Consider the following 9,713-nt stretch of genomic DNA (forward strand, 5'->3'; position numbering starts at 1 on the left):
GTGGGGGGTAAGTAGACAAAAAAGATTGATATGGAGTGAAAGGCCTGGCTTTAAGGTTTATCGAGAGAGAGAGAGAGAGAGAGAGAGAGAGCGCGAGCGAGAGAGAGCGCGTGGGGGAAGTGTGGATGGGTGGAAAGTCGATATGATATGAATATAAGATTAAGATTTGTGATTGATTAAAGAAAATTTTTCTAAAATTAACAATCTAACATGTGAATCAATCACCTCCTAGCAGGGAAGGAGATGAATGAAGATAAGACAAAGAGGAACCTTAATTCAAGAAAAAAAAAAAAGAATATCCAGTTAATCACTTTTAAATTCATTTTTCATTGGAGTCCTCTTGGCTTCTTCAATCACACAGTAGTTGGATGGTATTACATCGATAGTGCATCAACAAGAAGTCAGGGTCAAGAAAATTTTGCTACTATAGACCTCAGTGGGTTTTACGAGAAAACTTGAATCAAATTGAATGGAACAAAAAGGAGAAAAACTATTTTTGAATTTTTGAAACAGAGCTCAATGAATTGTAAAGTACACTGCTACTCTAGTGTTACTCTATTGAAAATAAAATCAAAAAATTAACAATTGGATAAGTATAAATGATAAATTTTAGTTCAATTTGTACTTTGTTCTATGTCACTTGGATTGATGACATGGCCAATCTCAATTGTTTGGGTGGATAATGTGCCTTTTAGATTGGACAAATGCCAAATTTATGTTTAAAAAATCTAACACAACGATATGACTGATCATGGATGAGATGTTTCCCTTGCAATTTTTCAGTTATTGAACAAACTTCAAGCCTTTCTAAATCTTTATTTGCCACATGGCACAATCCATTTGGCTCGAATGAGGAAAAACATCAGTATGCACTTGTGTATTAGGAAAATTGCCAAGTGGCAGTCATATGCTATCCATTGTGCTAGGGCATTACGATGCCTCTTCTAATACCTGCTCTAGCATGGGGAAGGACCTAACTTGGTTATAGTGGTATTTTATGTATATATTTAAATAATTTTATAATGTTAAATAAATGGTAACAAGCATTGAAAAACCTTATAATGATATTTTATATCATATTTTATTGAAGACAAAATATGATGTGAAAAGAGGGTGGATATTGGAGCAAGTGCTCCATAGTGACGGGATAAGGCTACGTACATTATGGATCCTACATTGGCGGGAGTCTCATGCATTAGGTACATTATTTTTTATTTAAATAATTATTTTTTATTTAAATAATTTTACAATGTTAAATAAATGGCAAACAAACATTGAAAATTATTTCAAAATGGTAATTTATAAAATATTTTCCTTTAACGTTTTACAAATGAAAGTTTTACAATGTACTCATCACTCCCAAGTGGCCTAAACCAATGAAAATGCAAGGGAAAACCTTTATAAATAATCAGCCATATTGTTGAGTTGGATTTTTCGATCACAATTTTGACATTTGACCAGTCTAAAAACACCATATCTACCTCAATAGTTTCAAATTGGCCATGTCATGACTTCAAGTGACCCAAAACAGGGTAGAAGTTTGACTAAATCAAAAATAATTATTCATTTATCTTTCTTTTTGTTTTGTTTTTACCAAAACGGACAACTATCATCAAAAGGATGAAATAACCTACTTAGATAGTAGTGCATTCATTCATTGAGCTTTGATTCATAAATTCAAAATTACATTTTTCTTTCCTTGACTTTCACGTGTGATTCAAGTTTTCTTTTAGAACTCATTGAAGTCTTAGCTCAGCACATAAATCTGGACAAGGCTTACACGATTGTTGATATAATCTAAGGTATCTAATACCATTGACTACTGATTTACTGTGTGGACCAAGAGGGTGGGTGGATACTGAAATTAATAGGTGATCATAACAAGATATTTCTTGGGTTATTTTCTTATATTAAGTATTCATCATTGTCTTATCTTCTCTTTATCTCCTTACCTCCTCTTAGGAAGTGGTTGGTTTATTTGTTAGATTCTTAAAGTTAAGGAAATCTGCTTTAATCAATCATAAATCTTATCTCATATTCACCACATGGTCATTTCACACCCTGCCTCCATAGTCTCTCTCAGGCCAGGCCTTGTTTTCCCAACCGGTTCTTTTCTATATGCCCCTTAAAAGGTGGATAGAAGATGTGATACGTTTCTTGTATGCTATTAAAAAGAAAATATCTCAATTCCATCAAAATATCTCTTTCTCTCTTCAGAAAATATCTCCCTTACATACGTAACTGATCAAATCATGACAATGTGTCCCCACCTGATGCCCAACTCCCTGACGGCTCCTCTCTATCCCTCAGTTGGAGCTTTTGCCACTGAAGTTGACTTTATCTTACACCGCCATGATGCAATAGGTAATAGTCACAGGCTCACAGCTGATGAAGCCGAAGCCGAAGCCGTTGGTAGCTGCACTTGAAACACCGCCAACGGAATTGATGCTAAGCACTATCAAATCACTCAAATCATTGTAAGGTTTTTATGTTTTGTTTGCCATTTATTTTGTATGATAAAATTGTACTTTAGTATAAAAACAAAATATAAAAAAGAACATGATAAATTATAGGAACGTGTTTCCTATGGTGAAGCATGGCCTTGTCACCTCCCCTGCCATCGTTGTAGGGCCAATGAAAGCGTGTGAGAAAGCATTAGCAGGATGTCATATTATATTTTATAGAAATGAAATGGTTATTTTGTCACCCATGTACCGGGTGTAGAGGAAATACTTTTCAAGAAAATAATTTTTCTAAAAAAAGTTAACCTTGTTTGTTTGACATATAAAAATGAAAACTATAAAAAACTGGTGAAAAATTTGTACTTATTTCTCACAAAGCATCTCAAATATAAGTGTTTGGACAAGTTGGTAAAAAACTTAACAGGTAAATTTTTTATATTTTTTTATTTCTCTCTCTCTCTCTCTGATAAAATTATAGATAAATTCTTTAAATGCAATTATTATTCCTTGCCAATGATGCACTAAATTTTTTCTCATCTTTCACTTTCAAAATCTTTGGCAATATTTATGGAAAAGTTAATATTGTGTCTATCTTTCTTCTCCTCTTCTTTCCTTCTTTCATATAGAATTCCACCTCACCTCTATTCCTCTTTCTCCTACCAAATTTCATGCCACTAAAAATTACATATTCCACTATTTTGTTCCCACACCTTTTATTGTCAACGCAACCCCCAACATCTTGCTCATTTTCATGTATTTATAGATAAGTGAATTATGTCACTCATTCTCTAGCTTAGATGGCCACGTATTTGGTATGTAAGATAATTTGGCCTACTTCCCTCCCTATCAATAATATTTCATTTTCTCAACGAAGGGGGAGAGGAACACATGTAGAACCTATCCTCATAAGTTTTCCACCATTTTTTATCCATCAAACAAGTGAAGCCTTTAAGGAGAGGGCTGGGATGCCACCCACTCCAAGGGAGCAAGCAGGTAGTAAACATAGGAGAGGGAGGGGACAATCTTGAGTAATGGGTTCTTTTGACTAGGAAGGGGAGAGAGGCAGACAAATGGTTGAGCAGCCCCAATGTGCATGACTGTTTCCAATTATAAATGATAATTCTATAAAATATTATTCTAATTGAATCCAAATTATACAATCTCTACAGTGATTGTAAGAACCAAGTATAGACTACAGACATTGACAAATGGGATCAACAAATCCATATAACATATGTGATCATCTAAGGCAACAAAAGATGACCTTCGAAGTGCCAAGGAAAATTTTAAGGTTAAATTGCATGTAAAATTTCTCAAAGCAAATCCCAAAAAGGGCATAATCTCTCCTATAATTTTTTTTTTTTTTTTTTTTTTTTTTTTTTTTATGGGTTGTTATTGACGTAACAACCGTGGGTTATGTTTGGAAAATAACAGAATAGTGAAAAGACGAATATAAGATGAATGATACGGCACTAAAAGACTTATTAAGTGAGGGCATTTTAGACATTTTATTAGTTTTAAGAGAATCCTTTGGTAAACATTCTGAATTTCAAAGAATAATAAAATTGCAAGGATTCTCCTCCGAACTCATCTTCCCCGTCTCCGACTCTCTCCTCTCTCTCTCTCTCTCTCTCTCTCTCTCTCTTTCTCTCCCTCCGGTAGTGCTCAAGCTCTCATCAAAGAATAGTAAAAGTGTTGTCATTGTTCAAGAACGTCTATACAGCAGAGTATCTCTTTGTGCCGTTGATATTTTCAAAAGGAAATCGGGGTTTAGGGTTTTAGAAATCTTGAGTCTTGTTCGTCATCGTTGTCGGCTCAACCTCTCCTTGAAGTGGCCATCGATGGCTGAAGAAATCGTATGCAGAAAAATGTTTCTCTGCGCCGTTAATATTTCAAAAAATAAAGGCGATTTGGGTTTTAGAAATCCAGAATCGAAGTCCTTGCTAGTGATTTGGGCGACATTGGAATAATCCATCTCTACTTCTTGAGATAATCTCTACATGTACTCTCTCATTCTGGATCGGACGGTATCATTGAGTCGGATTCTAGTATGTTTTCACTGAACGATCAGCAAAAGAGGCTGAAGAAGGCATGGAGGAGGAGATGGTTGCTAAGGAAGCTGAAGAAGGCATGGAGGAAGAGATGGTTGCTAAGGAAGCTAAGTTAGTGGAGTGGGCTAAGCAAGCGCATGGTAGAGTGAATGTGTTTGTGACTCCTGATGTTTCAGGTGTTGATGAAAGATTTGTTAGTGTATGATATCTTGTATTCCCTTACAGTTTAATCCAGGGAGTACTTGTGCAGCACCTAGACAGGCAGGACGGCGGTCCCGTTATATATTTGTAGCGAGGGTTTCTTTATCTGTAATGCAAGCAATACTGAGAGGTGTGAAGACGAGCACTGTAACCCTATTCTTCATTGATAGTGAAGCAGGATCTCATCTCACTAGGGACGTAGGCAACCTTGCCGAACCTCGTAAAATCCATGTGTCTGTTTTGTTTTTCCATTATCTTCTGCATTGTTTTAGGGTTGTGTTTCTACAAGATTCAAGTGATAGTAATAGTTTCTACCTACAACTTTGTTTTTGAATTCACCCAAAAAATAAATTTGCTTAAAAAACAAGAAAATTGTGCTGCCATAATCTTTTGCTTTCTGTTTTCTATCATAGAATATTATTGGAAATACAATATAGTGAATGAAGAATTTGCAGTCAAATTGTGGTTTAGGTTTTGATATTTTATTGCCCTTCCCACCATTTCAATTTCTATTTTTAGCTACTTGATATATGAACTGCGTTAGGCTTTAATGTTTTATGCTGAATGAAGTGCCAGTAAAATTTAATATGATGAATGAAGAATTCTTGTATAATTGTGTTGTATCTCTTAATATTTTGTTCTGTCTTTTTTTTTTCCCCTGCCATTTGGTACATATCTCTCATTTGTGAGCTTTGAAGGGTTGACACTATTATAGCTTTACAACTAGATAGTATAGGAGCTCTTAACGCACATCGTCTTGTTACATGCTACTTGTACTACAGTAGAATGGCTTCTTATTTTTCTAAGATTACCACTATATTTCTTTCCCTTCCTCTCTGCTGTGAATTCTGTGTAGTTCTTATAGGTTAAAGAAAAGACATCATTTGACCATGATATAGGTGCAGTATGATTTCCCATTTCGTGGTGATTTGGTCGGTGGAGTTTATATGGTTTGGCATGTGTTTGTCGTTGTTAGTCCTAATGTCCCTTTTTGACTTGAAGAGTAAGGAGCTACATTTTGCATTATAATGGGTGTATTTATGGTTTATAGAACTCCTGAAATCTTATGCAGCAAAGATAAAGAATTGACAATGCATGACATCAATGGTGAAGCCATTCAACCAACACTCCCAAGAACAGGACATGTTAATGAAGGAACCTCTGTAGTGTATGGTATGTCTTGAGCAGTTGAAAGACATCTAGAGTATTTTAAATAGTTTTGTGGGATTGGAGAAGTTTGGTAGTTTATTGCTTTCCCCACCCACAATCTTCCTGGAGTCATAGTTGGTTTTTCTTTTTCTTCCCTATGCACTTATTTTTCCTTCTGAGTCTCTTCTCACCTTGGGTCTTGCAATTCTAAACAAGAATAGCTCGGCATCTAGGATAAATTGGAAGAAGTTTTGTTTCGCTTGATTTCTTTATTGGTATATATAAGCTTTTAATATGATCTGAGAATTAAGTGGGATTTCCTAGTGTAGGATTAATGACTAGATACAGCAAGGAGTTTGATTGATCAACTAAGAAATTATGCACAAAAGAGCTTGCTATGGAGAAAGCTCGCAATGTTGCTTAATCTTTCTGTGGGAAAATAAAAATGTTAAATTTTACAGGTCTGTATTGAATAAAAAACTGAATATCAAGCCTTACTATTGTGCTATAGCAAACATTTTCAAGCCAGTGGTTTTGTTATAAGAAATTGTAGGCACTAGAGTTTGAAGTTATTCTTTTTTCCCAATCAAATTCCTTTACAACTTACTGAAATGGATGGAATGGGTAAAAAGATCTAATAATCAATTGAAACTCTTGTTGTGAGACACAACAATTGTTCTTTTTTTCTTTTCTTATATTTCACTTCTGAAAATCGAAACCAACTTGTGGAGTTCTGTAATTTCTCTCATCTACTCCGATGAACATGCTGAAATCTCTTCTCTTTTTGTTTTTTTTTGTTTTTTAATATATATTTTATTTTATTTATTTAAGACAAAGAAGTTCCATTATCAACCTATGTTATATAATTTTTGTTAGTCTACACTAAAATGATCCATGATAAACCTGTGTTAGATGGTTTTTTCTGATCTCTATGCTGTAATAATTTTTGCTATTAGATTTGCATGTGATTGAGTTGGAACAATTTTTTTGTTAGCCATCCTAGAGAGTATATCTGAACCTGAACAAATTGTTTTCGGCTGTGTTTGGTAAAGAAGAAAAGAAAAGAAATGAAAAGAAACAAGAATCTATAAAAGAGAAAAAACTGAAATGATAAAAAAATAATTAAAAAAAAAAAGAGTATGTATGTTTGACTACAGAAGAAAAGAAAAGAAAAGTTTTTGTATTTTCTTATGTTTTTGGCAAGATTTTTTTTTTGTTAACAGCAAAAAAAAACTTCAACATTCTCAAGGTGAATTTTGAAACTCAAAAAAGAATATTTTCTTAGTTCAAGACGTGCCAAGCACAAAGAGAATTTATTAAACTAAGAAAAGAGTACTTCTTTTCTTCTCTTGGCTACCAAACATAGCCTTAGTGCATCCATTAATAGATATTTCCCCATCCCCATCCAATTTTAAGATGGTTACATTTATGACATTAGGTTGATTGGTTGCTTTATAGTTTGCATTGCTCTATTTTTTGTCTACCCACTGAGTGTTCTACTATTATGTGTGTTTATTTGTGGATGATAGATTAGGATGGATTTTGGAATTTATGTTGCATAAGACTATGTTAGTCCATTGATGTGTGTGTGAAGTGTAGGTTGTCATTGTTGGCAACTACAGGAGTTTCTAGTGATGCACAGGTGATCTGGTGGAGCTAGGGAAGTTAAACAACCAACTATATAATCTATCAACTGATCAGGGTAGTTTGGTAATTTGATAATGTGAGTGGATGGTATTTAGAAGCATATTACAATCATATAAAGGCTTTGGCTGTGTTTAGAAGCAGCAAGTGAAGACCCCATACAGTTAAAGTTTCAAAACCACATGTTCACACAGTGGCAGTGTATTCGGATCTAATTTTGAAAGGCTTAATGGCAGATATGGGCGGTGAATTCTAATGAAAAATGAAGCTCATTGAGCCATGATTCCAATGCAATTTGAATCTCATCATTTCAATGTTGGACGAAGAAGTTATGGCAATTCTCGTACAATCACACTGAAACGGAGCGAATTGGGAGAGCCCCTGAGAATTTAGAGAAAGATATTATTATTCAATTAGATTTGTTGTCGCTTGCTTTTTAGCATTTGTCTGAGTCTTTAGCTCAAAAAGGAAGAGCACTTGGGATTCCCCAAGAGAGATGGTGGTTCGAATCCATTCAAACTTATTGATTATTGAATGGATTTCATGTCTTATTTTATTAAATCTTATGGAATGAATGTAAAAATGACTATTGTAAATAACATTATAAAACTCAAAAGATTGGTGAATTTTTCAAGAGGGGGGGGGGGGAACTTGCCACATGAGCCCCTGTCCTGATAAGTTCTGCATACCAATGCCCTGACTTGAGTGGTTCATATGATGCCTCATCTATTATCCTAGTTAACTTTTTAAATAATTAAAAACCAATGGGGTTTTTAGAGCAAACAATTTGATCTTGTTCGTTGAGTTTTTTTTTTTTCCACTTGTCACTTGTGCCAACATATCAACTAGGAGATTTGTTTCAAATGTCAACATTGGATCCTATATTGTCTCTTTTATAGTCTCATTAAAATAAAATAACTAATAAAACAAATGGATTTTCTTGGGGAAACACAGATGGATCATCTATAATAGTTATATATAATTTTTTTTTTTTTTTTTTTTTTTTTTTGTAAAAATATATAATTTCTTTAGGATTTAGGAATTAACCTCTCTATTGTCATAGAAAAAAGTATACATACTATTGCCAGCAACATAGACTGGCACTATAAACTGAATTGGGACCATCTAATTTGTGGACTCTTCAAAATCAAATGGATAGGATTAACACATGGTTAAAGTTGACCCAGTTCAACCAAGGTTATCCCATCTGAGTGTGGTTGGTTGCATCCTACATGAATAAAATCCTGACAAGGGTTAAAACACTTGATTTATGACGTTTTGAATAGAAGCAGCAAAGAGGATTTCGATACTATACACATTGACACACATTGACAGCCAGCTTTCTCAGTTATGACTTATGAGTATTCCTTTGTTCTGGGAAGTTAGAAAGGCCAATGCTTTCTCTACATTTGGGCCATCTTGGAAACTTTTTCTCTTCATTCTTCCATAGCCTTGCAGCCAGAGACTTGAAAAGGGTCATCACATATGTTGCTACAGTGGTAACAATCTCTCTGCAGAATAAAAACAAAAAAATCAAACCCCTGAAGAATTTGTAAGCACACACAAGTGACAAGCTACGTCGATACTCTCAACCACTTAACTGAAACCATAATGAGGAAAATTTAAGCAATGGGGAGCAAGAAGATCGACCGCCATTAACATAGTATGCAAAAAAATAGGGTAATTTACAACGCCACCCCTTGGAGAATGCCAATATTAGAGGGACACCCCCTCTCTTTCACCAAATTAGACTCGGACCCCCTACCGTCAGTCAACGTTATATGATGCTTTGAAATGACGTTTTTGCCCTTATGAGTAAAAACTAATAAATTAGACATTTTTCATTATCCCAAAAATACCCCTCCTTACCCTTTTATCTCTCCTTCTCTCCTTCTCTCCTTCTCTCTTTCTCTCCTTCTCTCCTCTTCTCCCTACCTGCGACCAAGGGTTCAGACGAGTTCCAGCAGAGATAGAGAGGGCAGTCGCCGGAAAATACTTCTCCTTTTGTCCCCGGCGAGTAGTGCTTCCCATCCAGTTTCTGTCGCAGGCGAGAAGATATGTTTGTTTGTTTTTGTTTTTGTTTTTGTTTTTTTTTCTCTTCTCTATTTTCCCCATTTTGATCTCTAGTTCTCTATTGGGATTTTGTGTGCTCAACGAGACGCCGAAGATAGACCCACGAACCTGCATATGCCGTCGTGGAGGGGGT

This window comes from Macadamia integrifolia, chromosome 13 (genome assembly GCF_013358625.1).
Source record: "Macadamia integrifolia cultivar HAES 741 chromosome 13, SCU_Mint_v3, whole genome shotgun sequence".
NCBI classification, from domain to species: domain Eukaryota; kingdom Viridiplantae; phylum Streptophyta; class Magnoliopsida; order Proteales; family Proteaceae; genus Macadamia; species Macadamia integrifolia.